At 34.7% G+C, this 17,224-nt stretch overlaps 1 protein-coding gene across 1 annotated transcript in view; it reads left to right on the top strand.

Moving 5' to 3' along the window:
• Positions 1-17,224, top strand: part of LOC131679830 (probable serine/threonine-protein kinase roco5) — a 567,409-nt gene that overhangs the window by 440,911 nt on the left and 109,274 nt on the right. The gene's annotated exons all lie outside the window — the stretch shown is intronic.

Below are 17,224 nucleotides of genomic sequence, written 5' to 3'. Positions count from 1 at the left end.
GGGGGTTGATCAGTCTGTGCCGATTGTCCCACATAGTGAACTTCAACAACAAATTGACGAATTGAAAATGTTTGACAAAGCGCAACAGCATCAGCGGATGCATCGGTGGTATTTTGGCTGGCTGCAAGGAAACCGCCCGTCGGTTGGAATAATTTGAACATTAAATTATCATATCGTTTGACAATTATTATTACTATTCTTCAATTCGGTGGTTACAAAAAAAATGTGATCCCAAAAATATGTAACATGATTTTTTTCCTATTTTATCACTGAACTAAGTAAATAAACCAAAGAAACGTTTTCTCATATTTGCATTTCTAGGGAATTGAATAGAACAGAATGCAATCATCTATAGCTGAATAGGCGTAATTTATCGTCCAGCAATCCACAATTTCGGAGTACTTCCGGTTTAGCGAAATTCGCTATAACCCAATCAACATGGGAATTTTTTTAAGTTGAATAGTACAGTGGAGGCCCGTTTTTATCAGACCCTTGGTGAATTTTAGTTTGATAATACGGTGACATTGACAAAATCGTCACATATATTTTTTTTTTATTTTTTCAATAAGAATATTCTACTTTAGTTCCTAGATCATATCCCCATAACCTTTTCTGATTATTTAGTTAAACGTTTCCTTAAGGGGGTCTGTCACAGCAATATTCCAAAAAAAACAAGAAGGAAATTATTTTTGCATATTTCTGATCTCTTAAATAAGAAAACATCCTCAAAAAAGGATTTACTAGAAATCCACTTGGTACGCGTGTTAGAGCCTATAAAACCGATTTAATCCACCTATCAGTGAGATGATACATTTCTCACACATATCACTGTTGTATTATCCATTAGTTTGCCACTAGATGTTAGATGTGCACGAATAACGCTTCGAATAAACTGAATAAATTAAAGAAAAATAATAAAACAAAATAAAATTTAAAATAAAAAAAAAGTTATTCATAAAATGTATAGAATGATTAACATAAATAAAATTAATAAAATAAATAAATCAAATTAGCTCAAATTAAAATTAGAGAATATTTTAAAGAAGTTACGAAATTAAAAGAGTAAATTAAATTGTTTCGAGATAACAAGCTATCATACAATAACAAAAAGGACTGGCTAAACCGAATTGATAAAATGAAGAAACTGAATAAAATGTGTGAACTGGGAAAATAGTTTTAATAAAATGATTAAAATAAATAAAATAAATAAAATGAATAACACCATAAAAAATTGGAATAATAAAATAAATAATATGAATAATATGGAATAAATTAACACTTTCATACTTAATTATTCTCTAGCACATATAGGGTTCCAAAACCGTTTTTCTTAAAAGTGTTAGAGTAAATAAATACGAAAAACCTGTTTTGATCAAGATTGATGCTTCTCTAGCAGTGTTAGAAGCTGCTGAATTTTTACATACCAATCCTTAATACACATCTCCTGCAAAGTTTTCAATAGTTCGTTTGGGCAGAAAAGGTAGCCGAAAGCAGTCCAAATTAATAAGATTTATCAGTTTTCCAAAATATTTGAAGAAAACGAAAATATATCAAAATATAATTTTCACCGATAACTGAAAATGTCTCTGGCAGCACTGCTGCAGTGAATTCCAATCAGAGCAATTGCAATCACTTCTGTTGTACAGATCTTTCTTGTAACTATTAGCGCTCAAATAAACGGTGATTGTAACAATTATCGGTTTTACTTTTTTGTGAAGAAATATTATCCAACCCCAAAGTTATATTGCCCATGAACGCATATTTGTCCCGTTTTATATGGGATTTCCTATCTTTAGGAGCATGGGCAGTATAGCTATTTGAAAATGTTGTTGTTCATAAATAACACGATAAACAGAGAGTTTTTTTTTTAATTCATTTCGTTTATTTGATAGGCACAAATGCGTTAGCTTGGCGGTGCCGAATTCTTTTGTTTTTACATTTTGAATATCTTAAAACTAGGAGGTTACAATGTTGAAATATTTTTTTTTTATAAAAGAGAAAAAATTTACAGCTATCTTAAGACTAGAAAAAAAAATTCTATATATAAGAGAGGGGGCAAAAGATTTTTTTTTTATGAAAAATTTTAAAACAAGGAATTCAATAGTAATAGTTTTATAGGAAATATTTACAGTTATCTTAAAACTAACAATATAGTTTGGTACACAAAAGGGGGAACAAATATTTATGAAAAATTTCACAGATGTTTTAAAACTAGGGATACAATTCTATTTACAAGATGGGGGACTTAAAAACAGAGAGTTAATAAAAGCAATAAAATGAATAAAATGAATAAAATAAACAAAATGAAGAATTTTTATCACAATAAAAATGTTTTCTGTCTATACTTTTTATCATTTTTCCATTTTGTTTGTTTTAAGCAGTTAACTCATTAAAACGAAAAAAATCAGCGATATTAAAAAATATTTGAATTAATAGAAGAAATTATATTGAGTCTAATTAATGTTCTAGATGAAATGAATAAAGTGAATGACTGAACAAAATTAGTCAGATTATTAAAATGAATAAGAGTGTGAACCGGAAAAATATCAGAAAAAAATATTACAAAAAAAGTGAATAAAATAAGTTAAATGAATAATTCGAATAAGATGCATGAGATAATAACCTAATCGGAATGCATACAAAGAATTAAATAAATACAATAGATAAAATTAGATCAAATAAACAAAATAAATAAAAACAATGCTAAATGAAAAAAAAATTAAAATGAAATGATCATATTTTTATTATTAGTCAAATATTTAAAATGCAAAAAATAAACAAAACGAATATAATTTATGAAATGAATGAACTGGAAAATGAGCACAAAATTTAAAGAAAGTTATTTAAATAAATTAAATGAATAAAACGAATTTCACGAATTTCAAATCCATTGTTTCAGAATATTCTGGAATGTTTGTGAAAATCCCATTGCAAAGAGCACGTTTTCGTTCTTCTTTTCTTGACGGAATTTTTAGGATTATCTGGTGTTTCTACTTTATTGGTGGTCCTTAATTAGTCATCAGAAAATCTAAAAATCAGGAATTTGTTTTGGAATTAAAAGATATCTTTTTGGTTACGGACATCTGAAAACTGATTTTGCACAGAATAGAATTTTCAGGTCCAGTATTTTAACGCGTAATTGGAAATAGTAAACTGAAATAAGGCCACCTGTAAATAGTATTCATTTGCATTGAAATACCTAGAAAAGAGTGTCATGTGTCCAGGCTATGTTGGCAATTATATTATTGTCGATTGCATAAAACCCGTACATTCAGTCGATTACAATGCAGGCTTTTTCCACCCATCCTTATTACTTGCGATTTGTTTCGTTCGGAATTCTCGTTCTGGAGATATGGGTTAATGAGTCCTATACAAAGCAATACCATTGCAAAGAAATGGTTCAAACTACCAGAATAAGTATTTAAATTCTTTATGCTATATATATTTAAATTCATCGAAAAGCTAGTTAGTATTGAATGTGCCCCTGGACTGCTTTGAGACACGAACATTCTTGAAATTACATGTCGTATTTTTTCGCAAATAAATATGCTTTTAGTCACATTGATCATGAAAAATGTATATTGGGATTTTCAGTACAACTCAGTGTCAGTTGTGAGGAATGGTAAATGATGGTTAGAGCTGTGACATTATTTTTGTTTAAAGGGCGAAATTTGGATTCCCTACATCTTTATTATCAATAATGTAACTAATAAATTTTCACTATAATTTCGTTATTCAAAAATACAGTTGCTCTCGGTAATGCTACGAGTATAATATAAATATGAATTATATTAGAAATCTATTTTCTCACTACTAGGAGGATTACTTGGTGTATTCATATACCATCCAACGTTTATCTCACGAGTGAAGCATTGCTCAATCCAACGGGTAAATACATTAACTCTGGACAAATTTGCACTTTGAAGTGAATTTACACATTGTTTTGTCTTTGAAATGAACTTTCGTATTAATTGTTGAGAAATAGGTAATTAATTATTAAGTAAATTCACAAAATGTTTTCACATTCAAAATCCTTCAATCACACAGATGTGTTTACCCGGATATTCAAAATCGGTTTAGTTTTGACCCTAAAAACCAGTAAAGCAATACGCTGTATGAAACGATCTCACTTTTAGTTAGTGGAAATTGGTAAGCGAGGAATGAAAATACCAAATGTTTAATATCTTTGCCGCTCGTGAACGGATTTTTAAAATCTATAGCTTGTTAAAAAAAAATGCATGCTGCTCTCTAACTATCAGAAATGAAAATAATTTCCTCTGCTAGTAGTAGGTAACGACACAAATTGATTCATCCACCAGCCGTGTACAGTACACAAATATTTTTTCCCGGTATTGTACAGCCCTTGGAGAACCCTGTACGCTCTAAACAGCTCTACACAAAAAATTGAAATAAAACTGTAGCGGACCTACATTTAAAATTTCTCATCATTTCAGTGTCCGGTTGGTGCATCATATTGAAGGCTCTGACCGAGATGAGCTGAAACTTTTCCCCATTTCCAAGTAGTTTTTTTCGTTATTAATGCATGTCATACATACTTCAAAATTTTATACAACATTGTTGAACTTATTTTCGACAAATTCCGAAAATTGATTAATTCCATGCAGTATGATATGAAAAGATATGAGCGTTCCAAATCTTACACGACTTTCATCCTGACATTTTGAAAAGGGCCCGTATGTTGAATGATAAGTCGTTAGCCTCGACAAAAACGGAACAGCACTTCATAGTATAATGGGTTCCGCCGCGGTACAATTTTCGAAAAAGTACACTTTTATTGGCTTACTTTGGGGTCCTAGAAATAATGTCACTGTTGAGTTATTTAGTACTTTTGGATGGACAGGGCTCTAGAACGTATATTTAGCAGGAATTTTATCTTTTTGCTTAAATTAAATGATTTAGCCTTACAATATGTTTGGCAAAGTTGTTGTACTTTACAAGCCCTCTATTTTGCTTTAAACAGAAGCTAGGGTGGTTCTAACTTTAGCAATATTTAGATGGAGCTTGACTATTATCGATGAAGTTGTGGAACAACACATTTTAGCCAAATTTGCTGAAGACACGCAAGCTCTAGCTTTTATACTTTCCATTGCCCGACAAATCCAAATGTAAGCTGTAAGGTGTTCCTTAAAAACGGTTTTATTTCTATAAAAAGTTTTCATTTTACACTAAAGTACCCTATGGACAGGGGTACAAGATTATTTTAAGGTGCATAATTTTCTTTAAAACTCCAACTATGATATAGCATGCTTTGTAGTATAGATCGCAAAAAATGGCAAATACAATATTTTTTACGTCTTACAATATTTACTCATAAAAGAGTTTATTTTTAGTAAAAAGTAAATATAACTTTCTAACGAGAGATGCTAGAGGTTCGGTACATTGAGACAAAATGCTCTCCTTCAAAATATCTGAAAGTTTTTCTTACGTGATCCTTATGAAAAATTAAAACTGCAAAAGTTATATAAAGAAAAGCATTTGTTAAGAAACATCCTATTTTTTTGGTAAATTTCTTGTAAAATGGAAAATACACAACATAGAGTTCCAGTGTCTTCGACCAAGTTTTTTAAAATTTTATTTTCTACGAAGCTCTATCTCGAACCATTTAAAAGTTAATTTTAAGATTTAAAAAAATTAGAACCACCCACATTAAAACGCTAGGTTCTATTATTCAAAAGATATAAGAACTTATAATATCAAAAATAGAATTTTTGTAATCAACTTTATGAACTTTTAGAAAATAACGTATTCGTTATTTTTTGCTCAATTATAACTCTAGTAATGACATTAGTTATACTTGAAAAAGAATTATTATTTGTTTGCCCCAATGAGTGATATTGTTATTGTTGGCGAAAAAGTGCTCGTAACTCATCAGCAAAAATACTTAGATATAATAGTTACCATGAAACAGATATAAATAGTTGCCATGAAACAAGTTATTTTCCTTAAAACAATCTTAAAGTTGTCTGTAGACTACTTCACTTTTAAATCAATACCGCAAAAGTTATTTGACTAAAACAGTTTTTCTGATAAACACTAAGAAACACCCTAACCTTCAATTTTAAAATAAAAGTATAACTTGTAAAATGAAAAGTATGATAGGTGGAGCTCACATGTCTTCAGCAAACTTTTCCAAGATTTGTCGTTATACAACTTCGTTGAAGGTTATTTGGCTCTAGCTGGAATAATTAAAAAGTTATTTTTTTGATCTTGGTACAATAACCCTATCTGTTTTTTTAACAAAAAGAAGAAACCCACAAACTACGAAAACTTCTCCAAAGACTTATTAAGGCTAAGTTGTTTAGATTTAGAAAAATCTCAAAATTCCTGCTAAATTTACATTCTGGACCACTGTGGAATGGTAATCCTTATTTCTATGACCTCACATGGACTACAATTCCAAAGTATTGATTTGAATTGTTCAGTTTGGAAGTTTTGTGTGGTATCAGATACGACGAAAAATTGACCATCGGGTCTTCAAATGGACGTAGTATCCTTTGCCTACTACCAAAATATCAGTCCTGTACTCGTATAACCAATATCATTTGAATTGGGTTCGCAGCACATGGTACGTCTTGAGGCGACCAACAAGCACCGACGACAACAACATACACTATATTCCTCCGGCGATAGCGAGCAACATGCGCTATGAACCGCATAAAATAGCCAGCTGTCGAGACGATCCACCCATTCTAGAAGGCCTGCAAAAGCAAAATTCAAATATCTGTGATGTGGTGATCTGGTGGGCAGGTAGCACAATTGGCATGCACGCTTTGCTTATTTGCAATAAAGGGGGATGCTGAATATAATAGAAGCACAGCGCGAATTGGATTGTAGCCTACTTAGGTATTTATCCCAGGCTGGCAATATTCTAGCACAATATAGTACTCAAGCCCTGTAGTCCGCGTAAGAAAACAGCATATATTTCGAGCTGCCTATTTCTAAGTTATAAGTGAGGCCAGATTTGATGAAAAAGTCACTAATTGGTATTCGAATGACCCTAGTAGTTCTCACCTATCACCAAATTATCAGCCTTGTAATCGTGCAACCAATGCCAGTCTAACTGGATTCACAGCGCATTGTGTACGCTTCTTCTGCAAGAGGTAATAAACGAGCACTGACGCGCGGCACTATACACGACATCTCTGAGACAAGAGCGCTCTTAAAGTTAGTCAACAGTTAGATAAAAAAATTAAAAATGCTATATAAATGAATGCAACAGGAGAAATATAAATGGGGTTACGAAGAAATTTAAGAATATAGGTTTTATTATAGCATGATAGTCTCAAGAAAACTTTGTAACATGTTATGTATAATAAAAGAATCTCTGCACAAGAAATAGGAGTAAAAATTCGAAAAAATTAGAAAACATTCAAAAGGTGTATTAAAATATATTCATACTCTATGCTGTTTGCACCACTAAGCGGCCTAAATTCTATTTTTACAACGAGACACGAAAGCCTTTGAAATACTGTATAACTTCGCAGAACATCAGATTGCACTAGCTCTTACCATTGTATGGATAGGAGTATTACCTTGAATTAATTTTGATCACTGGCGCCACCATGTGGTAGAATTCTGCATTTTTCAAATGAGAAAAGAAAATATTTTTTGCTGCTCTACAACTTTGTAGAACATCCAAATGCTCCAGCTCTTACCGTTGTACAGATAGGAGTATTCCCTTTAAATTGCTTGGCTCACTACCGCCACCTTGCGGAGAAATCCTGAAACTTTCTAGTGAAACCAAAAAGTCCTTTTATTCCTCTACAACTTTGTGGAACATCATAACTTTCTATCTCTTATCGTTTCAGAGATATATGAGTTTTTCCTAACTTTGTCCCACCTTCACTCGTGGTTCACATACATGAGATAAGCGGAGTACGCTCTTTGCGAATGTTAAGCAGCAGTATCCAACTTTAAACGTTAATAACTCTTTAACAGTTAGTTGGATTGTCTTGCAGTCTTCGACAAACTTGTTCAGCATATCTTCAAAAGCTTAACTCCTTTCTAGGTCAGTGATCGGAAGTTTACAGCGACCTCTAGCGGCGATTTTGTGAACTGCGAGTGTTTCCCCATACATTTTGGTTAAAAATCCCATACAAACTTTAAGCTCTTTGGGGGAGGGGTTAGGGTTAACCGATTTCGCTCAAATTTTGACAGTGTCATTTTTTCATTATTTGGAACGACGCTAGGGGGTGTAGGTTGCGAAATTTTTTTTCATATAAATCATTGTCACCCTAGTGCACATACATACATACCCACACACACATACAGACATTGTCCCAATTTGTCGAGCTGAGTCGATTGGTATATGAGACTCGGCCCTCCTGGCCTCGGAAAAAGTTTTCAAAGTTTGAGCGAATTCTATACATTTCTTGTGTAAGGAATGTAAAACTGCCATCAATTTTCATATGAGGCTGACAAAATCGGGTCAAAAGCTGATAAAATTGGGGGTAGGCTAAATCGGGGGCTGATAAAATCGGATCTTCACTATATACATAGTTTAATTAAACAGAATTTCAGCAATATATTTAATTTAAATCAATTCAAACCCCAGACTCACACCACGTCCTTCTCTTTCACCTCTTACTTCCAATCTCACCGAACTCTTCTGGATGAACACATAAAAATATTTTGCCTTTCGCTGGTTTATTATTAGATCTTACATTCGAGCAAGTTTCGGATGATCGCCCAGACTTTTCATGCGATTTTTTTCGGTAAACCGGAAGTTACCATCTACAATTTCAAAATGACGTCAAACATCCTGTCTCCTGCTCGTGGAGACTATTCCGAAAATACCCACATTTATTTGAGTTGTAGAGAATTGTTTTAAGCCGGAAGTAGCCATCCTAGATTTCAAAATGGTGTCAAAAATTAATTTTTGGCACCTGCTCGTCAAGCACATTCTAAAACTACCTATATTGATTGGGTTATATTTAAACCGGAAGTCGCCATCCTGGATCGTAAAAATAACAAAATGCTAAATCTATCATAAATTCTGGGCAGCCGGCTGCTCAGAGCAAAACACACATGATAATACTTCTGAGAGTTACATATACCGTATCACTTATCAAGCTGAATCCAGATTTGTGAAGCTTTTAACCCCATCCCACTAACAAAAATTCCTGCCCGTGACAAACGTGGAGATGCAGAGGTATACAAGAACACCAGCATTCCATTCCTTCCCCGATGACTGTAAGGACGTAGCCGGCGCCTTTATAGAACTCTCGAAACATGCACATTGAGGATGGATAGCTACTCCCAGGCCCCATTCGTTGATTCTTTGTGCAATTTCGCTCGCTCTAGTCAATCACGGAGTAGCAACTACGAATTGTACGGTCATCATGCTCATACTCTAGAAAAAATAAACTTGCTGCAGTTACAATTCCGGGAAGCTTTGGAAAAATATTCTCAAGGCTTATAGTGCCTATGATCGGAAATCAGTCCCGCAAGGATAGAAAATCCCATATAAAACGGGACAAATTTGCGATCATGGGCAGTATATCTAGCATTTACAACAAAAACACAAAAATTGATTCACTACCTTAATGAAAAAATCTTAGCTTCTATTTTCTCAGTAATTTAGCAATTACAACAAAATAACAAAAAAACTAAAAACAACCAATAACGATTGGGCAGCGGAATGTATTCAAATAACATCACACCCAACAATCCAAAAGACAGCATAGTGCCAGCAGTACAAAGGTGCTGACCTAATTGCTGAGGCTATTTATTTGCTTCTATAATTGCAAAGTACCACAAATTCGCGTGAATTAAACGGATTCGCTTCAGTGATGCTATCCGTTTGGTTGGCGGTATTTTTAGAACGCGGTTGATTTGTTCGACAAGAGCGAACCAATCCACTGGCTATAACTGGTTAGGCTTATATGAACTATAACTATTTCGCCGGTAATGGGCTGAGCGTGGCACCCACGTGTGCCCAGCGTTAGTGTCCAAGGGCGCAAATTTTCGCAACAAGCGCATTGAACTCTAACGAGGTTTTCTGCACCGCGAAGGCCATTCGGTAGCGGTGCGCGCCAAGTATCAGCAACGAGTACTTTGCGGTACATTAGCCTTAGCCTTGTGCCATGGACTATGGCGGACGGATTTCACCGGTTCTGGGTGTAGGAAAATGGTCTAATGTAGGCGCGGAGGTTTCACTATTTGTTTCCATATCGTTTTGTTTAAAGATTCGCATAATTTATTAATATGTTCTTCCAATTACGTCTATTATTGCATAATTTTGCGCAATTATCGTAATCAGTGCAGAAAAATATAACTACGTATTCATCAGATGAGCCCACCCCTAATGGTAACGAATACTCAAACGGACTAGTTATAACACCGGAAGGCATAGGGGTGGAATGTTTGAAGTATAATTATGTTGATTCATAACACGAACATGTAATTTGGATCAGTCTCACCACAACACAGTTAAATAGAAACAAATCAATAGAAGGACTCGTGAACCCTTCCCCTGATCCAATGCAACCTGGTTCGAAGCCATTTGTATTTTCGGTAATCCGTACCCACAAATACCGCCAGCTTTCACTTTCGCTTTTCGAACTGACCAGTTGTTTCGTGGCTGGTCACTCCTTCTGGTCTGCTTTGGTGGCAAAGTGTTTTTGTTCTTTTTTTTTGTCTCTCACTCACCCTTTCCCCCCAAAAACTCTACTGACTACCCACTCGACCAACATATTGAGTGGAGTCGCGTGTTCCAGTCTTATTTTTGGACAGTGAGGTTTGTAAATAGTATTGGAGGAGTGGCACAGCCGAATGAATGAATGGATGAATTGTTAGCCGGCTTTCTGGGTTTGCGTTACCGGTGGCTATTAAATTTCATGTTGTTAGTCAACTAAACTAGATTTATTCGTTGGGGATAGGTTGCTCTGACAGCATTAAATAACGTCATCATAGATCTTTATTACCCAAGTGTCGTTGACATCTGTCAATTTAAGGTAAATCACTTTTGGGATGTTGAAGTTTCGTTTTAATTACACTGTTATTTTCAAATACTTTTATTTCTAATTATAGAATGAGTCTTGGGATTTTAGAAAACGCATTTTTAGTGACTATCTTTTTAGGTAGAGAAACGCAAATAAATTGCCCAATACCACATTCTACGAAAACAATCACTGTTCTAGAACTCTACTCTTGTATATAATTTATTTCCCTCGCCTAAATATGAGTAGAGTTAGTTTGACGAGTAGTTCAACTTTTTGTTTTAGGTATATCTTAGAATACAAATAATGATATTTCGTCTAATAAGGGAAATTCATATGTGAAATAATCCCAATATTGCGCTCTACTAAAAGCAGTTAGGATGTACCTAAAACAAACAATACAAATTGAACAAAAATACGGCCTTTCATATGAAACTAACATATTGAAAACCAAAGTCTTACTTTTAGGAATTATTTTTACTTTTTTCTGTAATGAACAAACTCTCATTCGTGTTTCTCAGCAATGGCGTTTTTCACAGTTTTTTTTATTATCTGCCGAAATTGTCGACATAGATAAACACTTTATCTTTAGTTAGCCTATACGAATACACGGGTACAAATCCGTTTCTCTAAATGAGAAAACTGACTCATGATTTTCGGAATATAGTGTTTTTTCATGTTATGAAAATACACCATGAATTATGTGCATCATATCATGAACTATTTGTTTGTAACGCAATATATGCGTTACGGTTGTTTCGTCGACGAGTATAATTTCAGGCGTTTTATTGACGGTTATGATTCCAGGTATCATGAACTAAATTTCTGAAAACAAACTTTTTTAATGAAATTTAAAATAAATTAAATAATAATCATTTCAATCATAATTCTACTAAAATTACTAAAATTGGTAAAACTAAAAACCTCTCTCTTTTACTATCATTAAGACAACTATGGTGAGTGCGAATCTTACTGGCAATATTCCCCCAACGAACAGCTTTTGAAATGAAATTTACCTCCTGCGCCACCAGAATAAGATTGAAATAATCCGAATGTTGTTGCTATTTTTGCTCCGTTGACTGGTTCAGAAACTTATGGTTTATTTATTTCCTATTAGGTATGCGGCATTTTTACTTCTAAATAATACAAAACACCATGAAGTCTCGCAATTTTTATACTAAATATGTCGTCATTTTTCTGTAAATTACGGCTCCGAATTCACGATGATTTGCCCATGTTGAACATGCTTACTAGCGAGCTTCTTCAAAACAGGATAATAATGGTCGTTATATTAGATAGTCAAAAAAAGTTTTAAGGGTCTTTGTAATATAAAATGAGCATGGGATTTCTAATGCCCTAAACTTTTTCAAACAAGTATTTGCCGTTTTGTTCGACTACTTTACTAACGTCTCAAAATAAATGTTCGACTACTATAAATGATGAAATTCCTGATCAAAGTATTGCCTTAAGTGCGTTTTGAAGTTATTTCTGGAGATTTTCTTCGTCGAGTGTGTTGTAATGAACGAAACAAAAGAAAGTCTTATGGCACTGCATCCGGGCTATAGGTAGGATACAACAGACATTTGTTACATTTGTTTCGGGTAGTGATTGAAAAAATGATTGCCCATATATAACTGCAAAATTAACTCTTAAATCATATTTTTCCCAGAAACTAAATTTTATAGAAAGTGCATATTTTTTGTCTAATAGAAGCAAAAATCTAATCGAACAAAATGGTGATTGAAAGTTGAATGAAGCTTTCCAGAAATTGAACATCTGTGTTCGCTTAGTATGAGAAAATCTTTGAAACTTTTTTGACTACCTAATAGTATAACAACTGTGCATCAAAATCAACCTAGTAGCCTGGAATGCACGACAACTCATTTCAATTACATTCACTTAGATTTTTGTTTAGAAACCAATTGTAGTTGTTAGATTCCGTCTGCATTTGTTCAATTTGACTCATTCAATATGATGTCCTGAAGGAAAACAGGTAAATGATTGCCCCTAAATAACGACAACCAGGCTCTCTCGTAGCAAAAATTGACGGTATGTGTTACGCATGTAGCAGCTATGATTAGTAATCATGGGAGTGCTTGTTATAGTTCATGATGGGCGTCTTTTTCATCATGATATGATGAATTATTATCATGATTTCTAAAGATGACAAAGCTTTTGGTTTCATGATTTATAATTCATGAAAACGGTAAAGAATTTGTTTCCGTGTACCTTTCGAACAAGCTATAGATTGTTAAAATCAGACTATTATCAAAACAGATATATAAAATTGAATACGAAAGTAAGATTTTTACCATTTACCATAGCCAGTAATAAGACCAAAAACATGAAATCTATTATTAACGCCAAAACGGCTAATTTTAGGTCAATAGTGTCTTCGGAGAATTTAATGGATGTAATATGCCCTTTCTTATGGTATTGTGTTTTTGCTAATAATCTTCGTACGAGTGAGATATTTTCATACATTCTCTTGGAAGTGATTGTAGCTCTTATTTTTGCGAATAACTTTACAGAAGACATCAAATATCTATTTTGAATACTTTAAAAGTTATGGCTTGTTGTTTATGACCTATTCATTGTTCGATATATTAATAATCCATTTAAATAAACCACATATTATTACGATAAAGCGAATTTCGTATTTTATTTTTCTATCTACCACCGCTAGAAATAACCACCGAACAATTTCCAGTTGTCTGGATAGAACTTGATCATTTATCGGTGCAGAAATTTTCATTACCGCGAACCTTCTGACTGTAAATTTTCTAACACATAACCATCGGATCGTTCTGAAACATATTTCGGAAAATGAAAAGCGATATAGATAACTACAAGCAACGGCGTATCCAAGACGAGCCTTTGAAGTTTAACCCAACCCAAAAAAAAATTGAATTGAAGAGAAAAATTTATTGGTGCCGGCTGATTTAATTCAATATCACAATGATAATCATAAGATCGGTACATTGATAACTTGTTATTTTAAACATCATGAGGACTTTTGAAAAACTTTGGTAATGGGATCCTGATCTGTAACTGATCCATTGTTCTTGATCTCACAGCTGTCTAACCACATCAATATCAAATACCTACATGAAAACATTTCAATAGAAACCAGAATTATGAAATCAACCACAATCCTCAGATTTCTTATCATATTGAACTCACTTTTGAAGGGATGTACTGTAATATGGATTAGTATCTTTTTTAATGTAGAATACATTTAACCTTTCTATATAGGGGTCCCGTTTCAAAATGTCACGTCAGATTTTGAACGTTAATGACTTCCATTATACTTAACAGAATGATTTGACTTTCTAAAACGACTAGGCAGTGGCGAAAATTTTCAGCGCATCTTGATCAGAGCTGTCAATATGGTGCACCAACCGAACACTTAAATGATGAAAAGTTTTAAATATAGGTCCACTACAGATTTGTTTCTATTATGATTCGTATTTGGCTGCTTGGCGTACACGGAAGGCTGTACAATACCGAGAAGGAAATATTTGTGAGCTGTACAGGGCTGGTGGATGTATCAGTTTGGGTTGTCACGTGTTAATTGTAAAGGCTATCATTCTCTTTTCCGATAGATGTAAGATAGCATATACACATACGAAAAAAAACCGATATTAAATCTTCTGATCAATGCTCGTTCGTGATTGGTTCCCGCTAATTTCATGCACCGAGCACACCTTGAACAGTTTTTGTTCTGAGCTCCTCTTTCCCGATGGAAGTGAACTGATTTCATTCGATGGCCGAATTGTAATTCCAGTCGGTTTCAGCAAGTCTTGTCAGATGTTCGAAGACTGTATGTCAACACCAGGAGAGAAGGTGATTATTAAGACTCATCTTCGTGGATTAATTTGTGCAGCTTTCTAGTAACCAGGAATAATTGGAACAAAAATTTCCCACGGGGAGAATATTTTCTTTGGCAAACTGTTTGGCATTATTAGCGCTATCAAACCACTCAAAAGAATTAAATTTAAAAATCTTTTCCTTCACGAACTATTATTTTTACTTCTAATGGGTGGAAAGTATTTGGAAAAAAACTGATTTTAAAACATCCGACTGAAGCTTGTTCCTGATTGGTTTTTGCTAATTTAATGTACCGAACCGCTAATCTTCAGGAAGTATTGATTGGAATTGTCAGTTTCTATTAGTTAACTTAGTTGGATGGCCCTAGTAACAATTCTGGTTTTATGATAGTTTTATAGCCACTGATAAAACTTAGATTGCACTTGTAGCGTGCTATAAAACTTCAGTTGTTACTTGGGGGACTACATTTCAACATCGGGAGAGATTTTTTTGTTAGAGGGTAACTTTGACACTGCGACCACTATTCAGGTTATCTTTTGTGGCTGCCCCTGTTGGCTCTACATGTAACAAATTTCCCGAATCCAATGTAGTTGGAAGCGAGTTGTTTGTTTGTCCACATGTGTCATCCTCGTGAGGCGTCATAATTTGCCTTCCGAAGTATCGCTCCCGTCGAAGAAATAGTACTACACAATAGCAGGGAATATGTTCTAAACAACGGTAGAGAAAATGATTTTTAAGATTCAACCGACTCCGTTAACTGACTGTAATAATTAGTTTGTGCTAGTAACGAGGGCCAATTGCATCAAAAATCTGCCACCCAGAGAACCTTTTCCTTGGAAAACTAATTAGCCCCTATCAGCGCTATCAAAAAGTAAGCCAAGAATTAAATTTTAACATCATTTCTTTCACCAACTATTATTTTTACTTCCGACGGGTCAAAATTAGCATGCACACGCGAAAAAACACGTTTTTTTTAATAATCTGACGGAAGCCGTTCCATATTGGCTCAGTTTTTTCGAAGCTCCTTGTCTTTCTCGATGCAAGTGAACTGATTTTATTCGATGGCCTGCCCATTTGGCTTCGAGCGCAAACTGAACCGATCACAAACAAACTGAAAGTAAGGGGTAGAGTGCGAGGGACGCGAGCGTTGTTTTTTTTTCCTTTCGAAGGCCAGCCCCTTTGGCTTCGAACGTAAATTGAACCGAATATAAAACCGGCCGCGTAATAGGAGAAAAGGAAAAGCAAAAATCCCGCTCGGTTCGTCCCGGTCTCCAGTTTCCTGTCCATCGTTTGCTGAGAAAGGGTCACTATGCCGAGCGTTTAGGTGCCGGAGCACTCGTCTACCTGGCAGCAGTGAATATCTTGCCATCGTATTGGAGCTGTCGGAAAATACTGCCCATGATAACAAATAGATCAAAAGCAGGCTTGTGCAACATAAAAAGCAAACTTTCTTCCCGAAACAACGAAAAAACCGCCATATTCAGGGCGACTATTCGCCGCATAAAGAATCAAATTGTTGTCACTATGGGCCATGGCGCGAATAATTCTATGATGCTGCTACTGATGCTGGCAGCTAATACCGCAGTCAAATAAATGGCGAGAAAACCCGATTCGCGGGAATACGCACTACTATCACTCTCTCATTCGTTTTCTTGCCATGTGCCTTTTTATTCCTTTCTGCTACTAGTGCTAGCGTAACCAAAACGAATATGCGTCTTTCTCCCACCATCCATCCAGTGGCTAGTGTTGCCACATGCATTTTCTTTTTATCAATAGCATACCTACAATATTTTCAAAAAAAGTTGCAGTGTTGAAAAGAAGGAAAATAGTTAGCGAAGTAATTTTAATTTTTTAACTATAATTATCATAAAGAATCATTTGAAAATTTCCCATTTAAACGTGATTTCGCTGCATAGGTCAACCCAAGATATTCGTCCAATTCGTATGCCACAATCAGGATGTAACTGGCGTCAATCTCCTGATGTGCCGGTTGGGTTAGAATGCATTTATGCTAAGTACTTTAATAGAATCTTAGCAGAAGCGGTACAGACTCACTTCGTAGGAGCTGCTTTCAAAGTTAAAGTTTTTATTGAAGTTTAACTGAACTCAATACTGTCTAAACCCCACCGTGTCCTAGCAAGACTCTCCAACTCGCAAGACGTCCAGGAAAGGAGAGGGGAGTAGTTATGCCTCTGAACTTTTGTCCCTGCTGCCCCGTGTGCGCATTTATATATGTGTCAAATAATATCACCCTTTTTCCTCAGAGATAGCTGGGTGGCTGTATCGGAGTGATGGTTCCAGAGTTATGAGTTGAAGAGTGCGATCACACACCAAATTTCCTGACCCTATAGAAAAGTTATGCAATCGCTCGGAATTTCGACATTTTAGCCGAAGCCTGCAGGTCCGAGTCTCATATACCATTCGACTAAGTT

The sequence above is a fragment of the Topomyia yanbarensis genome, chromosome 2 (assembly GCF_030247195.1).
Source record: "Topomyia yanbarensis strain Yona2022 chromosome 2, ASM3024719v1, whole genome shotgun sequence".
Lineage (NCBI taxonomy): Eukaryota > Metazoa > Arthropoda > Insecta > Diptera > Culicidae > Topomyia > Topomyia yanbarensis.
The sequence above is the reverse complement of the archived record's forward strand: the minus strand, read 5'-3'. Positions and strand labels throughout refer to the sequence as shown.